The 25,121-nt window shown below is 40.3% G+C and overlaps 1 long non-coding RNA gene across 3 annotated transcripts in view; it reads left to right on the top strand.

Annotated features, from left to right (window-relative positions):
• LOC136167649 (uncharacterized) overlaps positions 1-25,121 on the top strand; it is a 353,367-nt gene that overhangs the window by 315,947 nt on the left and 12,299 nt on the right. Inside the window, exon 5 of one of the 3 annotated variants that reach the window (XR_010663102.1) lies at positions 2,215-2,658. The exons of the other annotated variants lie outside the window; for them this stretch is intronic. This is a non-coding gene — a long non-coding RNA (uncharacterized lncRNA). Of the gene's footprint in view, positions 1-2,214; positions 2,659-25,121 lie in introns of those variants that run through there. 3 annotated transcript variants of the gene reach the window in all.

Below are 25,121 nucleotides of genomic sequence, written 5' to 3'. Positions count from 1 at the left end.
TTCTTTTACTGAATACTTCTGTTTAGCTTTCTTTATTTTGGTGCTGAATTCTATTCTGAGAAATTTCAACTTCCCCTTTGTCACAAACTGAGGGGAAAAAAAAATTCAAATTACGGTGGATTGAATGGTACCCAGCTGAGGCTTAAAATGTGTAATCTGTACCGAGAGATCAAGAAAGCTAAACACAAGCTTTGTGTCAATGTGACCAGCTTTCCTTTCTCTTGAAATAGTACTTAGAACAAAGATGCACAGTGATGCAAATACTCATGTGTGTTTTGGTAAAGAATCTACCCTGTTCTCTTCTAAGGGGCCTCAGGAGAGAGATGCTTATGTGTGTGTTTATTCGCTCAGTCGTGTCCAACTCTTCGCGACCCTGTGAACTGTGGCCCACCAGGCTTCCCTGTCCATGTTCCCAGGCAAGAATACTGGAGCAGGTTGTCATTCCCCTTCTCCAGGGGATCTTCCCGACCCAGGGATCGAACCCGAGTCTCCTGTGTTTCTTGCACTGGCAGGTAGATTGCTTACCTGCAGAGCCACGAGAGAGATACTGGTAGGGAAATGAGGAACATTCTACTCAAGTAAACTGAGCTGTCAAGTCTGGGAGTGGGGCCACCACAGTCAGTGTTAACTCAAATTTCTTTGCAGTACCCTGCCCAGATGCTACATTTCCAAATGCACTTTTCCAGCAAGACTCATTTTCAAGTTCTCCTCACACCTGCTATGGCTTTTTAACACAGCTGCTTTTAAAAGACGCTGAAATTAGAGACCAGCTGTGCTGTTTCTAGCGTTCCCCCATGCTCGGTACTGGGTTTGTACAATCCTATCTAATCGGCTTAAGAAAAATCTTTCAAAACTGTCATAGAGAACTACTAGCTTTAAAGGTCTGTGGCCTGTTTTTCCATAACTGAAAAACAAATGACTAAACCCTAATCTTTCCCAAAGGATGTGTGAGTGATACCTTTGGGTTTTCCCCGCAATGTCTGTCCCAGAAATGGATGTGAACTGTGGATGCTGAATCCGTTGTCACTGAAATTGGATGGACATTGTGCTTAAGGATTTTCACAACGGAACTGAGACCTGTATTTTAGAATCAGATTAGCCAGTGGGAGGTGATTGATTTGGAAAGAGGTGATCTCTTGGTGATGAAGATAAAACCCTTAGCCTGAAACCATTAGCAACTGGTACAGTGTCAAGTGAGTAGGTGGCTTTGAGGCAGCACAGAAGCTTTTTAAAGGGCATGTAAGTGGCAATTTCCTATTGTTCTCAGCTCAACTGACTTATTTCAGGAAGAGTCCTATGACCCAGAACCTAGTGAGGTAAAAATTTATTATCTCCCCTCATCTAAAATAGTGTTTTCTGTGGAGCAAATGATCAGTTTTTATGTCTTTCCATCCCTGGAAGTTTAATTCATTTTTTGATCAATGGCATAAAATATGAAACGCCCTTAGAACAAGCCACCTGACTTCCATTCTTTCACTAACTGCATTTCAGTATCTTGAACATGGACTCAGATACCTTTATAACCTGTAATTTAGTAGATATTCTTTTCTCTGTAGTTGTAAAGAAAGAAAATCTCACCTGATAGAGTAAGACAGCCAAGTGGAAACTTGTACAGAGAACAGAAACAGTATTGTGCCAATTACATTTTGAAAACTATAGGTACAATGTGGACGGTTATATGGGATATTTTCAGTACACTCAAAGCGAGTGAGGCAGGTATAATATGGAGATAAACAGGAAATAGTGGTGTAGAAATACTGTCAATGAACGTGAGTCTGAGCGAACTCTGGGAGATGGTGAAAGACAGGGAAGCCTGGCATGCTGCAATCCGCGGGGACACAAAGAGTCAGATACAACTTAGCGACTGAACAACAGCAGGAAATACTGTAAATGGAAGTTGGAGTTAAAAACTGGTGTCTAAGAGTCAACATACTTCAAAATCTGAGGAGAGAAAATATTAAATGAGCCTATAGCTAGTTATTAAAAAAATAATAGGTTTATGTTACTCACATACATATTTCTATGACGATGCCAAAAATGCCTTGAGATGGAATTAATAGACTCTTTAAAAAAATGGACTCTAGAGTTACTAGAGACATGTACTGTTCCTTCTTGTGAATTTCATCTCAAATATATTAAGTCTGTTTCACAATCTGATGACTTATGCTTCTAATGCTTCTGTTCTTTATTTAAGTGCTAATTAAGACTGTCCAGATTTTTTACCGATCCCTGTGAATACCTCCTGGAGGAGGAAATGGCAACCCACTGCAGTATTCTTGCCTGGAGAATCCCATGGACAGAGGAGCCTGACTGACTACAGTCCATGGGATCATAGAGAGTCAGATACGACTGAAGCGACTTAGCACATGAATAATAAAAATAATGTGCATTTTTTCAAGTGGATGCAAAGGCAGAGTTATCATTCAGCAAGGATGTCTGCGCGGGGCCTTGGCTCTAGCTGGTGGTTAAAATGAAGGACTGATGGACTCACATTGTTGGTTCACCCAAGATTTCAGAAAATACATGAAATACTTGTCTTTGTGTGAAATCTCTTGATTGTTTTCAACTGTTGGAAGGCAAATCAAGGAAATGGAATTTCCCTCCGTCTAGATAAATCCCTTGCTTTGTTCAATAAAATGCCAAAGTTCAGAAAAATAATTGCAAGAACTGCCCTTTGTTGCATGGGTATTTAGGGTCAGAGCCCAGGTCTGAATGGAACCTCCAGATCCTTACATTGAGCTTTTTCACACTTGATTATGAAGTTCAGGGAGGTTGTTTAGAAGTTTAGAAGCTAGAAGGCTTTCAAGTTATATCATTCAAGGAGCTAAAGTACACTGTGTTGTTGTTTAGTTGCTTACGTTGTGTCTGACTCTTTGCAACCCCATGGACTGTAGCCCGCCAGCCTCCTCTGTCCGTGGGATTCTCCAGGCAAGAATACTGGAGTGGGTTGCCATTTCCTTCTCCAGGGGATCTTCCCCACCCAGGGATCAAACCTGAGTCTCCTGCATTGGCAGGCAGATTCTTTACCACTGAGTCACCAGGGAAGCCCCCAAAAAGTAAATTGTATTTCTTTTAAAATACCTCAAGTACTTAAATTTTCCTGAATCTGCAACGATCTCATTTATTTTCACCAAATCAATAAATAATGAGTAATGTATATTGAAAATTATTTTCATGCTTAGCAATTTAAAAATTACTTTGACAGAACATAAACAGGAAGCAAAGTATTTGGAAGTCTATACACTGGGAATGGGAATTTGCATTCTTCTTAATAATGATCTTTTTAAAAGTAAAAGCAAACTCATTGTTTAAAATCACAGAATTGTTCAGGACAAATATATTGTAGTTTGAAAAAATTAAGAACCATGTTTCTCCTTTTGTAACAATTTTCTTACCTTAATAATCCCTGTTCCAAAAAATTATTAGTTCAAAAAATACCCAGCATTATGCCATCTGATGACTATTCAGGATGTTGTGTGTGTGTATTTAAAATATCTTAATACCTGTAGGTGTCCATTTAATCTCTTACACCCAAGAACTGTCTACATTATTCAGTTTTGCTTATAAAGAGATTTTTATGTGCCACTATGTTCAGATAATTCAATTGATAGCTTTTTACACTTTGATCCTAATACTCTCTTGACTTGTGATTATGATTTTGCTACTTAACGGCACAAGACTATAGCCATTTTTCCCCCCAACAACAGTGGAATTAGAGTTTAGGTGGAGAAAAGCAGGGAGAGAAAGAAGGTGGTTTCTAGCATTTGAAAGCTTCTTCTGTGCCCCAGTGGCTAGACCTGTTACAATTGTAGTCTATCTGTTCTCAATGCAACAAGTCCTGTGTGAGGCATAAAGGCTACAGAAGTAGACACGTCGTCTCTGTCCACAGTGGAGTAGCAGCACAGGTGAGTGGAGGTTCACTTAGAAAGTGGAAGAAGTGATGTTTTCTTGGAGTAAGAACTGTTTGTCCAGAAAGGTGACCAACTTTTCTGTAAGGTGTTTAACCTTCCAGTGAGGAAGATTGTAAAACCCATGCTGGAGATCTTTCAGGATCACATGAATAGACAACTGTATTTTTGTGAATAGTTTAAAGGTTCAGTCTTGCTTACAATAAGGCAGTAAGGCTAGATAACTTATAGTGATGACATGGTTTTTGTATTTTTAACATGATCAAAAATAGGTTAACTGAAAATAATACAGTGACAAATTCTATATAAAAACTTGCTAAACTTCAGCAGTTATCTGAGAAGTTCAAAATAAGATAGCATATTTCACTCAGATTATTATAAAAACATTTAATTTGATAAAAATATTTTGGTATAAGTATAGAAAATGCATGAGCTTTCCATTGCTGGCAGCAGTGTAATTTAATGAGCCATTTTGGGGGATGGCAATTCAGCAGTATTTCAGTTTTTAAATTTATGATAAAACAATTTTGTTTCTCAATATCTGATCTAGAATACAAGATGTTCCTCACTGCATTTCTCTTAATAGCAAGTCATGTTAACACCCTAAGTGTCTTATCAGCAGGGAAAAATTCAGTAGCTTAACGGCAACTATTTTATGGAATCCTCTTGCAGCCATTAAAAATGTCAGTAATCCATATTTCCTTAACTAGAAAGACCTCAAAGACAGTGATCTTCTGTGTCAAACCACCTGCATGATTTCCAGCATCATTACTGGTAGATGAGTTAGCTTAATCTGAAATGTCTGAATGTTTCACAATGTCATTTATTATAAAAATAAATATGAATTTTAACATAATCAGCAGAACAGAAATTAGGAAAGGGCTAAGTACTATTGAGGCTTCCCTGGTGGCTCAGATGGTAAAGAATCTGCCTGCAATTTAGAAGACCTGGGTTCGTTCCCTGGGTCGGGAAGATCCCTTGGAGAAGGAAATGGCAACTCATTCCAGAATTCTTGCCAGGAGAATTCCACGGATAGAGAGGCCTGGCAGGCTACAGCCATAGGGCGGAAAAAAGAGTCTGAGTGGCTGACACTTTAACTAAGAACTATTATTCTAGTACTTTCCAATCTAATAGAAATACGGAATATTTATTAAGGACTATTAAAGAGCTACAATTGGAAAAATGTGTTTATCTGGCCCAGTATTTTATAGAGCACAAGAACACTCATTAACTCTTTCTGTTGGTAATTTCATTTATATTTATTCAACACCGTCTGAGTCCCAGCCACTATGGGTACCGTAAGTGGTGACCGTAATGATTGATGTGATCAAGAAGCTTATGGGGCGGGGCGGGGCGGGGCAGGGGGGAGACAAGGGGAGGAGAGAGGAAGGAAGGAGCTTACAACCTATGAAGAACATCCCAGGGAAATGAAGAATGCTCTCATTGTTGTGCATACAGAGTATGTCGGAGTACATGGGTTCCAGAACCTTCCTTGTAGCTCCTAACTCTGTTTTATAATATCTGAGTCTGACTTCCCAGTGGCTCATCTCCCAACAGTGTGGCCTGATCACCGGTCCCTGAAACTGACTCAGCCCTGCTATTCAAGGTCTCTATGGATAGGTTTTTATTTGGCTCCTCCTTTTTTCAGAGGGAAGTTTCCTCTTTGCCTCCCAACTCCAAGAATTAAATTTAAGACTAATCTTTCTCAGAAACCAGCCCCCCCACCCCCGCCGCAAGGATAAAGCAACCTAGACCCAACGACCACTCAACTTGTTCTCTTTTCTTTTTTTTTTTCCCCTTGATTTCTTCTATGTTTTCTTATAGTTGAAGCTTCACTGGAGAAACACCAAGGCTGCTCTGCCCTTACTGTACTCTTCCCCAGTTGTGTTCTCCAAAACAGTGGTCCTTCTCGGGGTATTCACAGGTAGACTAGGAAGGAAGTGGCATTTGGTCAGATGTTCAAGGGGCACGATAACATGAAGCTGAATCATTTATTTTACAACAGAGATTTTCAGAGCCTTTAATTAATAGTGTTATCATGAATCTCCAGTAATCTGTTTAATGTCACATCCCTTTTGTAAAATTGAAGTATAGCTGATTTACCATGTTGTATTAATTTCTGCTGTACAGCCAAGTGATTCAATTATATATGCACATTCCTTTTCACCTTCTTTTCCATTCTGACTTATCACAGGATATTGAATATAGTTTCCTGTGCTATTCAATAGGACCTTGTTGTTTATCCATTCTCTATATAGTAGTTTGCATCTACTAACCCCGAACTCCGAATCCATCCCTCTCCCAGCCTCCTCCCTCTTGGCAACCCCCAGTCTGTTCTCTCTGCATTTGAGTCTTCTGCTTTGTAGGTAAGTTCATTTGTCTCATGTCTCTTTTGTGTGTGGTTAGTACAGTATGGAAAATTCTGAAGAAACAGTTTGGGAAATCCCTTTCAAAGGTCAGTCCAAAAATGTCAGTAACTTCCTTCCATATGAACCAATTTTTCCTTAGTTACCTTAGGAACTGCTATCATTTATGCTCCATAATCAGTATGTTTCTATTATTCTATTAGTTATATAGCATGTCAAATACTGTATATATATTATAATCTATGCTATATATAATATCTATTCTATATATAATATAATCTATATTATATAAAAAGTATAATATAGAGTATCAAAGCTGGGAAAATGGGGAAAAGAAATCATTTTGCTTCTTACTCATCATGTCACCTTCAAGTTTGTCCACATGCATGTTTTTACATGGCTGCAGTCACCACGTGTGGTTTCAAATATGTAAAGAATTTACTATTAGTTTCTAAGTTGTTCTTTATAGTTACCATTTTAGTTGAAGCACCATTTTCCAGTCAACAATTTACTAATTTCCTTATTGCTATTGAGTTGAGTTCCTTGTAATCATCCCCTACAATGAAACCACAAAGAACAGCTTAACATTTATTACATTTTTCATTATTTTCAATCAGATTTTTCAAAGACTCATCCTCCTTTGACTCTCACTGCTGTAAACTCTTTTATGTCCCTTATTGAAGATCACTCTTTAAACTACCTAGCAACCCGTAGGGTTTTTACAAATAGTTATTTGACAAACACTGTTGTTGATTTCCTATCAACTAAGTTTAAAGTGGCCACATGAACTCCCTACAAACAAGAAAGACCGTTTTGGGGACAGACAGACCAAAACATTGTGTACCTACTGGGTACACTTACAGAGGATTTTCCTAAGTAGGTCATCATTTTATTTTTGTTGATGGCACAGGCATCATTGCTTTCAGTAGTTTGGTAAAAATATATTAGTAAATGCAGCATATGTTTTATTCTATTGTCTGAAAGCAAATTTTATGCTAAAGATCAGCCACCTAAAATTCAGCTTTACTTTTCTTTAACTGGAGGACTTTGCTTAACAAATAATTTGGGTTTTTGAACAAATAATTTCTTAACTTTCTTCACCAATGAGAGATAATAACACAGGAAGTCCTATATTACAAACATTATAACACCAGACTTATTCACACCAAATTTCTGTGACGTTTTAATCATTTAGATTAGTGATTTACTTAATAACTATTTAGTCAGCACCTCCTATTGGGCAGGCACTGTCCTAGCATTAGAATAGAGTTAAAAATAAAACACACAAAAACCTTTTCTTCATGGAATTGTCATTCTAGTGGCTAAAGGAAATAAAGCAAAAAAAAAGGTAGATTGCATATATAGAAATTTAGAATGTGACAAACGCTGTAGACAAAAAACAAATCTGGGAAAAGTGAAAATAATGCCAGAGAACAGAGAGAGGATTGCAAATTTAAATAGAGCCATCGAGGAGGATCTTACTGAAAAGGTGACAATTGTGAACAAACCCTGAAGGAGATGAGAGAGTAAGGTATATGTGAATCTGAGGGTAGAATGTGACAGGCAAAGGAAGAGGCACATAGCAAAGACCTAGTGTAATTGGGATTTACTGTGTACAAGAAAAAACCCTGAAATTTGGAATTAGGAGACCCAGATTATAGGGTGAGCTATAATATCTTCATGACTGTTAATTAGCAAGTCACTCAGCATTTGTGAAGTTCAAGTATAAAATATGGGGATGGGTTTGGGGAATGAAATCATTTCTGAATTTTTTCCCTACTCTAAAATCCTATCGCTATTTGCTCATGAATAACTTAGTCATTCAGAGGAGATTAGAGGGCCTTTATCAGCACATCAAATTCACAAGGCCGGGAAACACAAGATGCATTTAAGGAAGCTCATCACAAATGCCTCCAGTGAAAGGATTCAGCGCTTCAAGGTTAAACCTCAATAATCTGGAAATCATGATTACGCCAAATACCTCATTCCCTGAAACAGATTAGTATGCTTGTACAGGAGTGATGAGGATAAAGTGATGAAAGGGAAACAGACTTCATCTGCTGGTACCACTGTTGGCCTCATGAAAGCTCCTTTTAGTTTGATGTGACACATCATTTCAGCCCATGGTGTAGTGTGGTGTGCTGTCCAAGGTCTGCTGCCAGTTGAAGGGCACAAGCCAGTTAGGACATGGCCTCCCATGGAAAATATGCAGGCAGTGCCATTCTCAACATGATCATTTTATGGGTCATCACATGCTTTTACTTTTCTTTAAAACTACACTTTGCATAGAGCCACAAAAGTGGGCCTTGCCTGGTGGCTCAGACGATGAAGAATCTGCCTGCAATGCAGGAGACCTGGGTTCAGTCCCTGGGTTGGGAAGATTCCCTGGAGAAGGAAATGGCTACCCACTCCAGTATTCTTGTCCGTGGACAATTCCACGGACAGAGGAGCCTGGTGGGCTACAGTCCATGGGATTGCAAAGAGTCAGATGGGACTGAGCGACTAACACACACGCACTGAAAGTAATGGATAGCTAGGTAATAAATACCACACAGAGAGATGGGCCCTGTAGATTTACATGCTTCGGGTGACCTTTGGTGATTAAAAATTCATGTGCCTGAGACCGCCTTTGCACTAACAGCACCTCATCAGGGGAAGGACAAGTGGAATTTTTAGAATGTTCCAATCAGCTTCGCATTTATTTCTAGATTTTTCTATTTGGGTCGACTTTACAGCTGTTTCTAGGAAAGAAAACACACTTGATTCTTCTCCAACTTGGAATGCTTTTTTTTTTTTTTTCTTTCTTATTGAAGTAGATGAGACTGAAACTGATTGGCTTACCAAGGGCCGCTGAGGGAGGACATTGCTATCATGCGCTATTTAAGCAAAACCATCATGAAGGCCCCATGAAGAATGGTTTTAAATTTCAGCTCTTAGTGAAGTAAGTCAGATTCAAGGTCACTTATTCCTCAAGCTCTGCCCAGAGTTGTTGAGCTGGAGAGTCTTGACTCGAGTCGCCATAGACAGAGGTATGTTTGATCTTCTCTTTTGCTGCAGCTCTATTCGAAATTCATCTCAAATAAATGAACATTTTGTATAGCAAGTGGTTCTGTATGAACAAGAATTAGAGAACTTGCCTCCCTCTATGGAGACAGGAGGAAATGTGAGAAAATGAATGCTTTTTTGAATACTTACTATGCTCCAGATTCTGTACTATATAGTAAAATATGCCATTTCATTTAAGCTTAGTACAGTAGATTGTTATTCCTGTTTTTTAACAGGGAAACTGAGATTCAGGCAAATCTTACAGTCATTACATAGTTTAAAAAAGCTTCCAAAATCTCCATACTTTTACCCCAAAAAAGCATGATGACTCCCATTAGCTAGCCACTGATGGATTGCGCAGGTCCAGGGTTCACCTGACACTGAATCTTAGAGATGGGGGTTCCAGGAAACAGGTGTTGTCTGTTCCTGGGGGCATGGCCAAGGCAGCAGCTGATACATGCATTATCACTGGGGCTGAGCCTCCACCCCTGGAATTCATTATCTTAGTAACGACAGTTACTTCTTAACTTTGGGAAGTACCAGAACCCTCAATCTGACTCACAGGACCTGATGCCAACCAATGCATTTACTTTGTGAGATATTCCAGGACTAAGACGACCCGGGAGCAGGTTTTTGCATCTCCTTTCTGGTAGGTGGTTTGTCTGAGGAGCTTCTCTTGCAGCCCAGAGTCATTGTGGGAGCAAAGAATCAGAAGTAAGGACTTGGGTGCTAGTAAGCAGATGTGTGCTGTGCGTTCTCCGTCACTCAGTCGGGTCCAGCTCTTTGCGACTGCCATGAACTGTAGAGCCCACCAGGCTTCTCTGTCCATAGAATTTCCCAGGCACGAATACCAGAGTGGGTTGTCGTTCCTTATTCTAAGTGGGGATCTTCCCAACCCAGGGATCGAACCTCGTCTTCTGCATCCCCTGCGTTGGCAGGCAGATTCCTTACCACTGTGCCGCCAGCAGGTAACTGTCTAGCTAATGAAGTCTTCAGATGGCCTTCTGGTGATTCTTCTAGTTTCCAAAACCAGAGATGACTGTGTAGAATCAGAACTCTGCCTTCAAGAAGGTGGTGTAGACTTAAAAGTTTCTATTCTCTCAACTGTTCTCTTCTGGTGCTTTTTTACATCCTCTGGTAACACCCAACCTCCATGTATTTATGACCCAGTATATTTGGAGGTTTCAATATTTTACCCTGAAAAATGCAAAAAGCATTCTAAACTAGAGAAGAAAACTTTGGCCTCATTATTTTCTGGAGGCAACACTTTCTACTCCTTTTTTCTTCTGGCTGTGTGACGATGTGTGAGACCAGGTATCTCACACTGCAAAAGCGAGGGACATTTGTGTGACTCTGTTTGTCAAAAAACCACTAACACTTGGAATGGTTAGGTTAGGTTCCTAAAGGCTCTTTGGAGCCTTTTCCTAGCACTTAAACTAAATTCAGCTTAGCCCAACGAGTGTGTATGCATGTTTGATGGGGGCGGTGGGGAGTGGCAGTGCAGAGATTAAGGGGAATCCACTTAAGAACCACCTTTGTCTTTTATAAACGGAAGCACCGCTGTAGCTACAAGAACCAAACAGCACGTGTTTACATGATGTCGATGCAAAAGGAGAGGTGCTGTTTTGACCTTGAGGTGCTATTCTGACCTTCAGACTCATCTCCCACCTTGAGGAAGCAGATTCAGATTCACTCATCTTGGGGTGTCTGTGTTGGGCTGTTTTCAAGATAAGACCACTTGTCTCAGAGCAAGAGATTATTTCAAAGCAAAGTAACGGTTTTCTGTAACTACTTCTGATAGATCTGCCTGGCAATGTAAAATGTCAATTTGAGAAATTCCTTGAGGGTCGTGGAAAGAATCCAAAGAATGCCCTGTGTCTGTGGTTAGATTAACATTTTTTTTTTGTTTGTTTACATTTGTTATCACAGCAAATAGGACTCAGGTACGGAACGTTAATCTTAGAAAGTAAAGAGCTACTCAGAAAACTTTTCATTTGGTGTTTGTGTTCTACTGAAAATGGCAGCGTCACAGTCCAAAAGTAAAGTGAAAGGGGTTGTTGGAATCAAGAGACCCAAGTCTTGGGTCACTTGTGTGATTAGGGGCCACTGGCTTTACCTAATGCCCTGGAGGACTGTCACCACATTAGTGGAATGGTTATGCCAAGGATACCTCCTTGAGTTGTCACAGCTATCAAATGCAACCTGTGCAAGAAATGCTCAGGCACATGGAAGGTGCATGTACCTGACCTTGGACAGGGTCAGTGCCATGTCCCTGCACACGCTCCAGGCTCATGGTCCTTTATAATTATTGTGCATCCTCCAGCCCTCTCATTTCCTCCTCCATCCCCAGAATCCAGAATTGTGCTTGTCACTTGGTCAGTGCTCAAGAGGTACTTAAAGAAGGCAGGTGGGCAGGCAGGTGGGTGTGTGCTCTTATCCTAGTTGCCCAGCATCCCGATCTTTCTGCCTCCACCTGGTCCCTTCACACCACCTGATTTCTGTTTCACCTCTGGATTATTATCTCAGACGTTGGCCATCTGGGTCTCGGACACAACAGCTGAGATCAAGCCCCACCACTCTTCCAGGTCAAGTCCATGGGGAACTGTCATGGCTTCCAGCAAACTTAACAGCCGTATATGACATGTAACTTCTGTTATATTTCCCCTTCCAGTGAGTTTCCTGTATTTTCTTTGGACCCATTTTTATTCCAATATTGTTATTAATATTTTTAAAAACATTTATCACCTAACTGAAAAGATATTTTGCAGGAGTCAAAAGTTTATTTTTTTCCCCAAGATAATCTGCTTATCTAAGGTTCATATTTTTGTGTCTGTTTAATTTAAGTATAGTTAATTTACAATGTGGTATTAGTTTCAAGCATACAGCAAAATGATTCACTTACAGTTATATGTATTCTTTTCCATTATAGGTTATTACACAATACTTAGTATAGTTCCCTGTGCTATACAGTAGATCCTTGTTGTTTATCTATTTTATGTATAATAGTGTTCATATGGTCATCTAAAACTCCTAATTTACCCCTCCATCCCTTTTAAAGGTAACCATAAGTTTGTTTTCATTATATGTAAGTCTGTTTCTGTTTTGTAAATAAGGTCATTTATGTCATTTTTTAGATTCCAAATATAAGTGATATCATATGGTATTCATCTTTCTTTGACTTACTTCAGTCAGTATGATCATCTCTAGGTCCATCCATGTTGCTGCAAATGGCATCATGTCATTCTTTTTATGGCTGAGTAATATCCCACTGTGTATATGTACCACATCTCCTTCATCCGTTCATCTGTTAATGGACATTTAGGTTGTATCCGTGTCTTCCCTTTGGGAGACAGTGCTGCTGTGAATGTTGGGGTGCGTGTATCTTCTTGAATTATAGTTTTCTCTGGATATATGCCCAGTAGCAGGATTGCAGAATCATATGGTAACTCCAGTTTTATTTTTTTAACGAACCTCCATACTGTTCACCATAGTGGCTCCATTGACGTCCATATTTTTTTTTTAATTACAAACTTTTGGAGTTGAGAAAAACAAATTAAGAACATGTGAAAAACAACCATAAAAGCACCAGCTCCGTTTGACAGCTTTTGTGGGAGCTGGACTTCACCTAACACAGGGTTTGGAAGAGCAGAGGCATTAAAAACATGTGGTGGTCACAGCAGGTAAGGGTGGGTACTGCATCTAATTCATTTGAGGGTCCCCCCCAACTGGTGACTCAGACAGTAAAGACTGCCTGCAGTGCAGGAGACCTGGGTTCAACCCATGGGGTCACAGAGAGTCAGACATGACTGAGCACACAAGGGACCCGGCATATAACAGACACCCAAGTCTACAGAATGAATGAATTCCTGATTTAAAAGCAAGTATTGTTCTTGTAGAGAAACCTTAGGGCAAATAAGGAAACAGGAGATAGATGTTTCTATTAAGTAAATTGGAATAACTGTATCAGTTGGACTCCATCCTAAAAATGCAATTGAGACTCATCATGACATTCACTGCAAATAGAGACCAGTGCTGGTGTGTTTGTTCCTGGGTTTATATTATGGGCCAAGGTTTCAAAATAGGGATCCAGATTATTTTTCTTCCTTTAGACTAAAGCTGGATTAAAAGCATGGCTTAACCAAGCACTGACTTCATTTATAGCTGCAAGAAAGGGATGGTTTTACTTTAACACTTTATCATTCTCTCCCTTGAAAGTGAAGGTTAGTGACAACAGTAGAAAAGGAAAAACATCTACAAAATTGTTCATGAAGTTACAGTGACTATTGACTATTACCTTTTATTCATGGCTTAAAAAAATGTATACCTTAGTAGTGCCTGTCAGTAAATGAAAGGTTAGATTTTTCATTATTGTTTTTGAATTATTCTGATTTTTTTTTCAGTGCTGGTGCGTACATAAGATATATATCTGGGCAAAATTTAGCAGTTCTTCCCACTAACATAGCTAAAGAAATATTTCTATACCTCTGTTTCATCATCTTATTGATAACCCTGTTTAGGGATATTTTAACAGGAAAGCATGAGAAGGTCTAATTTCAAAAGAAAGGGTATATAATTTGCTGTTGGTAGAATTTCAAGCTTCAAGGGATACGCAGATGTACACATGGCAAGTGTGCATATGTGTCGCCTGTTGCAGATTCCATACACAGGCATAGGCTTGATCTCAGCATATTGGTTAGTTCTGCAAGATAGAGGTATTCTTTAATAACTCTTATTACTGTTAGAGAAAAAATCCTGGCAAAGATCCAATAATCCCTTAAACTAAGCTGATATAAGCTAATTTGTTTTGTTGTTCAGTCGTGTCCGACTCTTTGTGACCCCATGGACTGCAGCACGCCAGACTTCCCTGTACTTCACTATCTCCCAGAGTTTGCTCAAACTGATGTCCATTGAGTTAGTGATGCCATCCAGCCATCTTGTCATGTCATCCCCTTCTCCTCCCTTCAATCTTCCCAGCATCCTGATCTTTTCTAACGAGTCAGCTCTTTACATCAGGTGGTCAAAGTATTGGAGCTTCAGCTTCAGCATCAGTCCTTCCAATGAATATTCGGAGTTGATTTCCTTTAGGATTGACTGGTCTGATCTCCTTGCTGTCCAAGGGACTCTCAAGAGTCTTCTCCAACACCACAGTTCAAAAGCATCAATTCTTCAGTGCTCAGTTTTTTTTATGGTTCAACTCTCACATCCATATGACTACTGGAAAAACCATAACTTTTACTATATGGATCTTTGTTGGCAAAGTAGTGTCTCTGCTTTTTAATATGCTGTCTAGGTTGGTCATAAGTTTTCTTCCAAGGAGCAACCTGTCTTTTAGTTTCATGGCTGCAGTCACCATCTGCAGTGATTTTGGAGCCGAAGAAAATAAAGTCTCACTGTTCCCATTGTTTCCCCATCTATTTGCCATGAAGTGATGGAACTGGATGCCATGATCTTAGTTTTTCAAATGTTGAGTTTTTAAGCCACCTTTTTCACACTCCTCTTTCATCCTTCATAAAGAATCTCTTTAGTTCCTCTTCAATTTCTGCCATAAGGGTGGTGTCATCTGCATATCTGAGGTTACTGATACTTCTGTCCCGGCAAACTAATTCATAGGATGACCAAAGAGTTACATTTGTATTATGTAGAAAAGCTATTATTCCCCATGTACATTGAACTGAAGAGTCAAACAAGCTAGTCTGGAAAATACATATTTATCTAGTAAAAACTAAAAGCATTTTAAGAAAAGACTGGCTCTTTGGCATAAAAAATAAATTATTTTAAATATACTTAATATTTAAGTGGTCATTTTTAAAATACTTGATTCAGTTTCCTTGCTATATCAGGATTCTTTCAGTGTAACTAGAGATGGCAGATCATTTGGGATCTGTACAAAAATGATTTCATCTTAACAGGAACAAATCAGTGAGTCACAGTAAAAACTTTATAGTTAACACATTGAATTTATGCTCTTTTGTTACAGTATCATGATAGTTTAAAGCTGTTTGATAATTTATCTTTAAAAGTCTTTAATCAGATAAATCTTGGAGAGCAGAAATGCTTATGGACTAAGAAAGCCTAGTTTGAAGAAGGTGAAGCTTCTTTGGAAACATCATAGAAGTCAAGGAATAAAACTGATTCATTGCAAGCATCTAATTTATATATCTTTTTTTAATGCGGACGTTGAGTAAAGGACATCTAATGCAGAATGCATAATGTCGGGAAAGTGTCTTTGTGATTAAATTGCTGGCTGCAAGGTGAGTGGGTCTAAACACTCAGAGGAAAAGGTGCTAGACCATTAGACTGAGCAGCATAGACTGTGCTCAGAAATGACCTTCGCAAAAAGTTTTAGGTGATGGTTACGTTAGTTGAAAGGGCTCCAAGCAGAAAGAGTTGTAATTCTGAAAGGAGTCAATCAGTGATGCGTTTCATTTCTCTCTGCTGCTTTCCACAAAACTAATTATTTCTTTTCTAAAGATATGATTTTTTTAAAATCAAATTCTTATGTAGTGGAATAATGCTCGTGAAAGGGGGGTGCCTTTACTTGTTAAAACGTGATTCCCTAAATCAGAGCCCCTTTTGGGACTTTTCTTTCTACCTTCTCCCCAGGCTTAATAAATGCAGAATGTGAATAATTTAATGATTCAATCAAATGACAAAGTTTACAAAGTGGATCTCTGAGATGGAGCTTCTCCTGGTTCTAAGTGAATTGTGTATTTTCCTGTAGCCTCTTTTACATTCCTTCTGATGAAGTTTAAAACCAATGCTTATTATTCTTCCCTCATAATATCTACTCATTCAATAAGTATTTATGAAATGTCCTCTAATGCAAAGTATGAGTCAATTATCTCGTAAATACACTGTTTTTTTTAAACTTCCAATTGCGGCAGATGCTGTAATTTGCCATCCAGGTAACTCTTACGGACCAAGCTATTTATTGCACCCCTGCTGGGAGTGTTAGCAGCTGATGGCTCTCAACTGCATCCTTTCTGGGCATTGTCTTTGGTTAAATGGAGCTGCCCCACTCAAGGTTATGCTTCCCCACACCCTGGGCAGCCCATATCCAAGGCCCATTGCTCAATGATCCATCTCAGGGTCTGTCTTCAGGGAACCCAAGCTAACCCATAAACCCTGGAACATGCCCTGTCTCCACCATTCTTCACAGTTCCCTCTATTGTTTCCATCATCTCTGTTCATAGTCAGAGCAGCACTCTAATTTTGGTACCAAAATTCATGCATGCTAAGTTGCTTCAGTCATGTCTGACTCTTTGCCACCCCATGGACTGTAGCCTGCCAGGCTCCTCTGTCCATGGGATTCTCCAGGCAAGAATACTGGAGTGGGCTGCCATCCATCCCCTCTTCCAGGGGATCTTCCTGACCCAGGGGTTGAACCCAGTCTCTTTAAGTCTCTTGCATTGGCAGGTAGGTTCTTTACCCCTAGCGCCACCTGGGAAGCTCAGATGGCTGTTGCTTATCAGATAATAACCATCAAAAAAAGATATTCTGAGATTTTCCCTCTAAACTTTGCAATATAACTGGTGTCAAGTGAGGGATGCTCAGTGTCCAGATTATGCTTAAAGGGAGTGATAAGACTGGTTCTTGGTGTTAGTCTGTTTTTAAAAGCCAACTGTATCATTAACTCATCTGGGAGAATGTTCTCAGTTGACTCCTATTGACCTAATTTCTGTGTAGCACATTATGCTTCAAGCAGACTTCATAGATTGTTCTGTCCATCAGAACAATGAGAGCAAACAGTAAGAACTAGTGAACTTTGGTCTCATTTATTGATTTTTGTTTTAATTTCCATTGCTCTACAAGACAAATCCAAAAGATATTACTGCTTTTAATGCCAAAGAATGTTCTTCCTATGTTTTCCTCTATAAGCTTTCTAGTACCCATTCTTACATTTAGGCCTTTAGTCCATTGAGTTTATATTTGTGTATGGTGTTAGGAAGTGTTCTAATTTTTTCCTTGTACATGTAACTGTCCAGTTTTCCCAGCATGACTTATTGAAAAGTCTGTCTTTTCTCCATTATATATTCTTGCCTCATTTGTGATAGATTAATTGACCGTAGGTGAATGGATTTCTTTCTAGGCTTTCTATCCTATTCCATTGAGTTATACTTCCATTGTTGTTCTGTCAGTTCCATACGGTCTTGATGACTGTAGATGGTAGTAGAGTCTGAAGTCAGGAAGCCTGATTCCTCCAGCTCCATTTTTCTTTCTCAAGCCTTTGACTATTTTGGTCTTTTGTGAAACGTACATGATATACTAAATCAACTATACTTCAATAAAAATTTTTAAATTACAGTAAGTATACATACTACATTATTACATTATAAAATAAAAATTTATAGGATCAGGCCTCAGCCTTTGCACCTTTTCCTTAAATTCAGGGCACATCAGAAGAGAGCAGGGGCCTCATCATGGAAGAAGCACCATGTTAGCAGAGCCCCTGTTCACTGGATTCATCACCTGTTACCCTGGTGCTCCTGAGCCAGCTCACAGTGTTTTCTGCACGTACTTGAGGAACATGAACAAGACACACACCTTTTCTGTGGTGGAAAGACTTTCTTCTGTTTTCTGTTAGAGTCGTTATTTTCATCCCTGAGCTTAAAGGAAAACAGAATATCAAGTCCTACAATGTTCCTGTTTTCTTTCTCGCAATTCGGTTCTCTTTATCATATACTTATGAAGCACCAAATCCATCTAAGAGGACCCTGACCTTCACACTCGGGACACATCAGGGAACAGAACAGCCACTGTCCCTACCCTGAGTTCCTATATTTGTCCACTTTCTTTATTCCACCACCCATGAGGGGCAGGGAGGGAGGAGCTAGGAAAGGAGGCAGCAATTTTATGGAGCACATCTGCAGAGTTTCTGCACACACAGACCTTCTTTTAATTATTCTGTTCTATTCTCAGATCATGTGGCTTACTTATTTGCTTAGATTATATGGTTGCTTTTTAAATAAATTTTATTTTATCGAAGAATAATTACTTTACAGTGTGTTAATTTTGCAATGTGCTGTACAGCAAAGTAATTCAGTTATAAATATATGTTTTTTCATGTTCATGTTCTTTTCCATTATGGTTTATCACAGGATATTAAATATAATTCCTTGTGCTATACAGTAGGACCTTGTTGTTTATCCATTTTATATGTAATAGGTTCATCTCAGAGAAGGCAATGGCACCCCACTCCAGTACTCTTGCCTGGACAATCCCAGGGACGGGGGAGCTTGGGGGCCTGCCGTCTGTGGGGTCGCACAGAGTCGGACACGACTGAAGCGACCTAGCAGCAGCAGCAGGTTGCATCTGCTCATCTCAGGCTCTCAATCTTTTCCTCCCCCACCCCCGCTCCACCTTGCCAACTACAAGTCTGCTCTCTATGCCTGTGAGTCTGTTTCATAGATCAGTTCACTTGTGTTATATTGTAGATTCCACATATGAGTGACATCATATGCTATTTGTCTTTCTCTGACTTATTTCACTTAGTATGAAAAGCCCTGGGTTCATCCATGTTGCTGCAAATGGCATTATTCATTTTTGTGGCTGAATTCTGTTCCACTGTATATATACAAGATATATGGTCCCTTTTGACTACTGAAATGTGATTTTTGGTGCACATAAGACTGAATGTCATCACCTTCCTCTGTGTCACTTGTAAATATTGTTGGAGGAATGAGGGGCTGGTGAAGGGAGGGAATGTTTATTTAGTATTTAGTATAATATGGGCTTCCCAGGTGGGACTAGTGGTAAGAATGCACCTGCCAATGCAGGAGATGAAACAGACGTAGTTTCAACCCCTGGGTTGGAAAGATCCCCTGGAGAAGGAGATGGCAGCCCACTCCAGTATTCTTGCCTGGGCAGTCCCATGGACAGAGGAGCCTGGCGGGCTACAGTCCACGGGGTCACAAAGAGTTAGATACAACTGAGATAATGTCTATTCTGTTATGTCCTTTATGTAAGATATGGCATTTAATCTGCACTGTGAGTTTGAGTTGGATGCTATCTTTATCCCTATTTTATGTAAAGAAAGCTGAACCTTACATACAGGCTATATGTGTCTTCTGGAGAAGACACAAATGGTATCAGGCTGAACCAGGTCTGGACCCAGCTCCCCCTGCCTCTTCCCTGCTGTGCTAATTCTGCAGGTAGAAACAGCCCCCTCTGGTCTCTCAGACTTAGCATTGGACCCAGAGCTGGAGAAATCATTTCCCAAGTCCAGTAAGCATTTTTTTTTCACATTTCAAAACAAATGTGCTTTAAAATGCATTTTAATAATAGAGCCTCGTGGGTGTGAGAGGACATGCTGACAAAATGGGTGTGACATTGGAGGCATCCTTCATGATGGTGGCCAGAGACATGTAGTTCTGTGAAGAGTATGTATTTCAGCTTTAGGATAGAAGAGTATGTTTTAAAGAGTATTGAAGTGATACTCTTCAATCCTAAAGTTGTAAATTTAATGAATTGTCTGAGGCCAAATGAGGGGAGTTTGTGTTCCATGGAGGACTTAAAGTACTGACATGTGAAATATTATTGTTCGTTTCTATATATCCTGCTTTGTTTGGAGTGGCCATATAAGGATAGTTATCAGTGGATCAATAAATAAAAATTAGTGTCAATGTAGGCTGAATGTAAGATCCTGAATACTTACATTAAAGCTAACTGCCGGGGTCCAGCCCCAGCAGGATCCAGGGGAACCCTCAGGATGAACGGCGTCGGTGAGAGAGAGACACGTAGGACCGGCCTTGATAGGGCCAAGTCTGCGAGGGAGAGAGAGAGACAGACAGACAGACAGACCAGACCAGACCAGGAGTGTGCGGCAGAGTCTGGCAGTTGCTTTATTTTCACTGTAGCCTTTATACCCTAAGTTGGTACATTTCTAAGGGGCAGATAAGCACACAGACTTAGTTTTTAACATTACATCAGCTTGTCCATCACGAAACCAGGTGTGATCTGTATATTTTTGTTTATGAGAGTCTTTTCCCATAGATTTTTTGTACATTATCTTCTGGCCTTAAGGTTAGCAGAAAACAGAAAAGTGGCAGTCTCATGGTACAGCAAGTTGTAACATAATAGAAATACAATCCTGTTAACACAAAAGTCAGTCTTTTTAGATAAATTTAGCTGAGAATTTCTGCAAAAAGTTTAACACACAAAGACTCTGCGGCTCTGGTGAGGCAGCCCCTGTTTAGCGCTCTTGGTTAAAATTAGCAATTATCTTATTGTTTTTACACTAGGGCTAAACTCTTATTTTACTATATCTTTAACTATATTAACAATAGTTTCCACTGCACAACCTCAGCACATTAACATCAATCAAACATTGATCTAATAACCACTTTTAAAACAATTTTTTTGTATTTTCTAATAGGGCTTCCTCACCCCCTAAAGGGCTCTGTGCCTATTAGGGCCTTTTTAATGGTTAATCTCTATGTATAATATCTTTTGGCTTTCATGCCTGTTGACAATTTATGGTTTGCACCTGGTGCAACTTTAAGCAACTTCAGTAGCCGACCCTGTCTTTTTTGTGGTTAATCTATTTTCTTTCTATTGGGTGTCATCTCCAAGGGAACTAGATAGGATTACATTTTCACAGAACAGAAATGCAAAGGATTGCAAAAACAGCAGATATGGCACAAAACAGGCTCTTAGTCCAAAAGTTAATTACCTGCAAGAAGTCACCAGCTAATCTCTATCTAAACTATTTTTTATTGGGTGTATATGTGGCTATAACATTTGTGGGGCTTTTCTCACCCCGCAAAGGGGCCTATGCTTAATAGTTTCTTTTGTTAGCGTACTGTACTTAGGATGTTTAGAACAATCATGAGCATTTTGTGCAATGAGAGCACATATTTATCAAACAAGCCAGAATGCCAGCAAAAGGGATTGAATTGAAGCATTTCCTTCATCCCTGGCCCCTTCATAGGGTACCAGTGTCCAGGAGATTTATTAATTAGGGTTTTAAGTTGGTCCTCATTCAGTGAAAGAGGAGCAGGAGAGCTCTCGGCAGGCAACACAAGAATTCGCAGCAGGGCGAACAAGAACAACAGCAGAAAAAGGGGGAGGATACGGGGTGGGGTAGAGGCCGAGGCCAACCTGGAGGGTGCCTTATCCTAGACGGTTTTTTTCCTCGTGACCTCGTCATGGATGGGGTCCCGGATGGCCTTGCCTGCCCGGTATTTTCTTCATGACCTCGTCACAGGCGGGACCTCCCATAATGGCTCCCGACAGCTATCATTCTTAACAACTTACTGACTGGAGACATAATGATGTCTTTATTGCAATGTTATTGACTGGAGTGTTTCAGCATTCACTTACATAACAAATCACTGGCCATAGGCATTAGTTTCTGCAAAAATCCCCTGGTCAGTAATGTGTTAAAAGCTAAATCAAAAGAGAACACTGTGTATTAGCTTGTAGGGAATCTGTCCACCTTAATCACCAGAACAAGGATGTCAGAAACACAGCCCAGCCCCTGGGTGGCACTTTGCTTCCCCACACACAGTAGGAACCAGGTCATACGGCTCTTTTGTGCAAAGGCAAGATGGGGTTCACCTTCATTCAAAACAGTGCTCTTGGCTGGCGCTACCGATGGCTTAGAACTGGCAAAAGTGGGAGATTCTTTGTCTTTATGAACGGGATTCTCTGGGGTCAATATGTGTTTTAGAGTACTCAAGCCCCCATGCAACACACCATCTGATGTGTGTTTCTCTAAGTATGTTTTTCTAGGTAGAGACTTCAGAGCTTTCAATCCATGAAAGGGTCACAGTCAGGAATGCATTGATCTCATGTCCTTTAAACCCTCTTCAATGTTTCTGTCAAGGGTTTTCAATAAAAGGTGAGCAGCGCACAGTTCAAAGGCCCACTTCTCTGGCAAGGGCCAGCGTTCTGTGCTGCTGATTAAAGCAGGGCCACGTGCTCTGATGATCAAAGCCACCGCAGGTCACTGCTATCTTGGGAGAACTGAGGGCCTCACCGGGCTGGCTCGGACACCTGCCTGGCAGGGAAGGGTAAGGGAGAACCTCTGCAGAGCCCATCAGATGATGCTTCTTGAGGGTCTTCTCTGTGCCAGAAAATGAGGACCCGGTGTTGAATTGGGTCCTGTCCAGATTAGGCTTATTTTCATGAGCATATAGTAATTAATTTCTACTTTTGTTATGGTGGCTCCAACGGTAAAGAATCTGCAATGCAGGAGACCCAGGTTCTATCCCTGGGTCGGGAAGATCCCCTGGAGAATTCCATGGACAGAAGAGCCTGGCAGGCTACAGTCAATGCAGTCACAAAAGACTTGGACATGACTGACCAACATTTTTCTTTTTGCTATTTGCTGTCAAGGACAGAAGGGTGGGAATTGTCCATAAAATGAGTATCTCCCAGAATAAACTTGTCCCCAAAACTGTCACCATACATAGACATGTATACAGAGTCTTTCGTAGATTTAAAAATCATCATTTTAGTTTAGGAATAAAGAAATATATGTTGTTTTATTAACCTCTAAATTCATCTTGCCAGTTCAGGACTATAGAAATGTATTGTTTGTAACTTTGGCCATTAAATAGTTTTTTATGGTGTTTAATTCAGACTAGGTTACTCAGGCAATAGCTATGACAAGATATGTTCAATTTAAGTTTCAATATTTAATGCTCACCAGTAAGTAAAGCCACGAAAATTGAGCACTTCTTAAGGAATTTAGTATTCCTTAACTTTACGATGATTAGAAGCATCCTATAGAAATGGGCTGGAAATATGCAGTGGCTTCCGTTTCTCCATGAAGTTGGGGGAAGCTGCCCAGGGAGAGGGAGCAATGTCAGAGGTTTGAGGCGAACGTGCTAGAAATGAACACTGTCATTTGTTTTGCTAAAAGCAAACAAGTCTGTCAGCTACCCAACTTAATGCTTCAGTTTTAACCATGAACAGATAACCAAAATGTACTACTCATTTGAAAAGCAGTATATACCATACGAATTTAGGGTCAGATTATGGGTCCAGCGAGCTCAGCAGGTATGCGATGTTGGGCAAGTAACGCTCTGTGCTGGTTTCCTCATTTGCATGATGGGGAAATAACAGGCCCCCACCTTGACAAGTGTTGTAAATATGACTGCTATAGGTAAAGGCTTACCTCTATGTCAGTAGTACCTGATACACAGAAAGCAAGTGTTAGCAATAGTTAGTTAAGGAAAAGCAACACCAGAGACAAGCTAAAATGAAGGACCTTCCAAATAAAGGATTCTGGTGGTAAAAGAATTTAAAGAAAGCACTTTTTTAAATTAAATAAAAACAACTTTTAGAAATTAGAATTTTAAATTACTAATACAGAATATTGAGAAGCTATTGCAATCATGAAACCGGAGCAGTTTTTTTTACCAAGATGCATGCATGCTTAGTCACTTTAGTTGTTTCCGACTCTTTGCGACTCCATGGACTGTAGCCCACCAGGCCCCTCTGTCCATGGGCATTCTCCAGGCAAGAATACTGGAGTGGGTTGCCATTTCCTCCTCCAAGGGATCTTCCTGACCCAGGGATCGAACTCATGTCTTTTATGTCTCCTGCACTGGCACATTGGTTTTTTACCACTAGTGCTACTTGGGAAGACTACTTAACAAGATAGATGACCAGGAACTCCACAGCAGACTCTTCAATAAAATTGGCTTTCTCTTCTTTCTGTGCCACAGCCAGATTGCATCTCCACCCTCCCCTGCAGTTTGGTGTGGTCGAAAGCAGGAGTTATGCCCCCTGAAACCTGAGAAGTGATGTGTCATTCCCAAGCCCAGTCCTCAGTAAACGGTGACCAGGGTCTTGCTTGTCTTTGGCCATGGCAGAGGGGAGACTGGCACAGTGACCTTGGAGGCTGACAGTATAATCAGCAGATGCCTACTTCCAAAACTCTACTCCTTTGGCAGGTGGAGGAGATCTAAGGGGCGGGCGAGATGGACCAGGGGTAAAGGCTGACACTTAAGGAACTGCCCAGGTGAAAGGGGAAAGCCTGATGGAAGCAGGGGGAGAGGTTAGAGAGAGGGGAGACCAGTGAAATATTGGCAGGTACCAGCAGCAGTTCGTGTGGGGTGTGCTAATGAGGTGCCAGGGTAGGAAACCGAGGTAGACATAGATGTTACAGCTCTGGGGATGTTGTGTCTCATAGCCTCTGTTAGGTCCAGAAAGTTACATCATTAGCAACCTCTCCACCATCACCTTCTGCAGTCTATCTCAAACTATTTGCAGGCTGTTTCCTGTCTGGAATATATAACCTGCCCAGCCTGGATAATCTAGAACTGAACTGCCTTTTCCCCTGCATTGCCTCTTCTTTGAAGGCTTTGCTCACCGAGCATCTTTATCCTCCCAACGTTCTCCATCTAGTGGTAAAGATTTTTTCATCTTTATGACGAACAGAGAACCTAAGATGTAATAGGTGAGCAGTAGCTGTTCGGACTAATTAATAAGAATAAGGAGACTAGAAAGTATGAACCTTGAACTAGCACCAGCCCCCCTTCCATTCTTGTAAAGTCTACACAGTTGTATGATTCCGGTTCTTTTAGTTCCTTCAAAGTTAGCAGTTTTCTTATAAGGAAACTCTGCTTAGCAGCATGTGAACACACTTGCACTGAGAAAGGAAAGAGCAATTTCTTTTTTGTCTTTCCTAACAGCCAGTTTTCTATAATTGTACATACTCAAAGTAAACATATCATTCATACACTAAAATGGTTGATGCTGAGACCCTGATGCTGGGAAAGATTGAGGGCAAGAGGGGAAGGGGACAACAGAGGACGAGATGGTTGGATGGCATCACCAACTCAATGGACAT

The sequence above is a fragment of the Muntiacus reevesi genome, chromosome 4, assembly GCF_963930625.1.
Source record: "Muntiacus reevesi chromosome 4, mMunRee1.1, whole genome shotgun sequence".
Lineage (NCBI taxonomy): Eukaryota > Metazoa > Chordata > Mammalia > Artiodactyla > Cervidae > Muntiacus > Muntiacus reevesi.
This window is presented reverse-complemented; position numbering and strand designations above follow the sequence as displayed.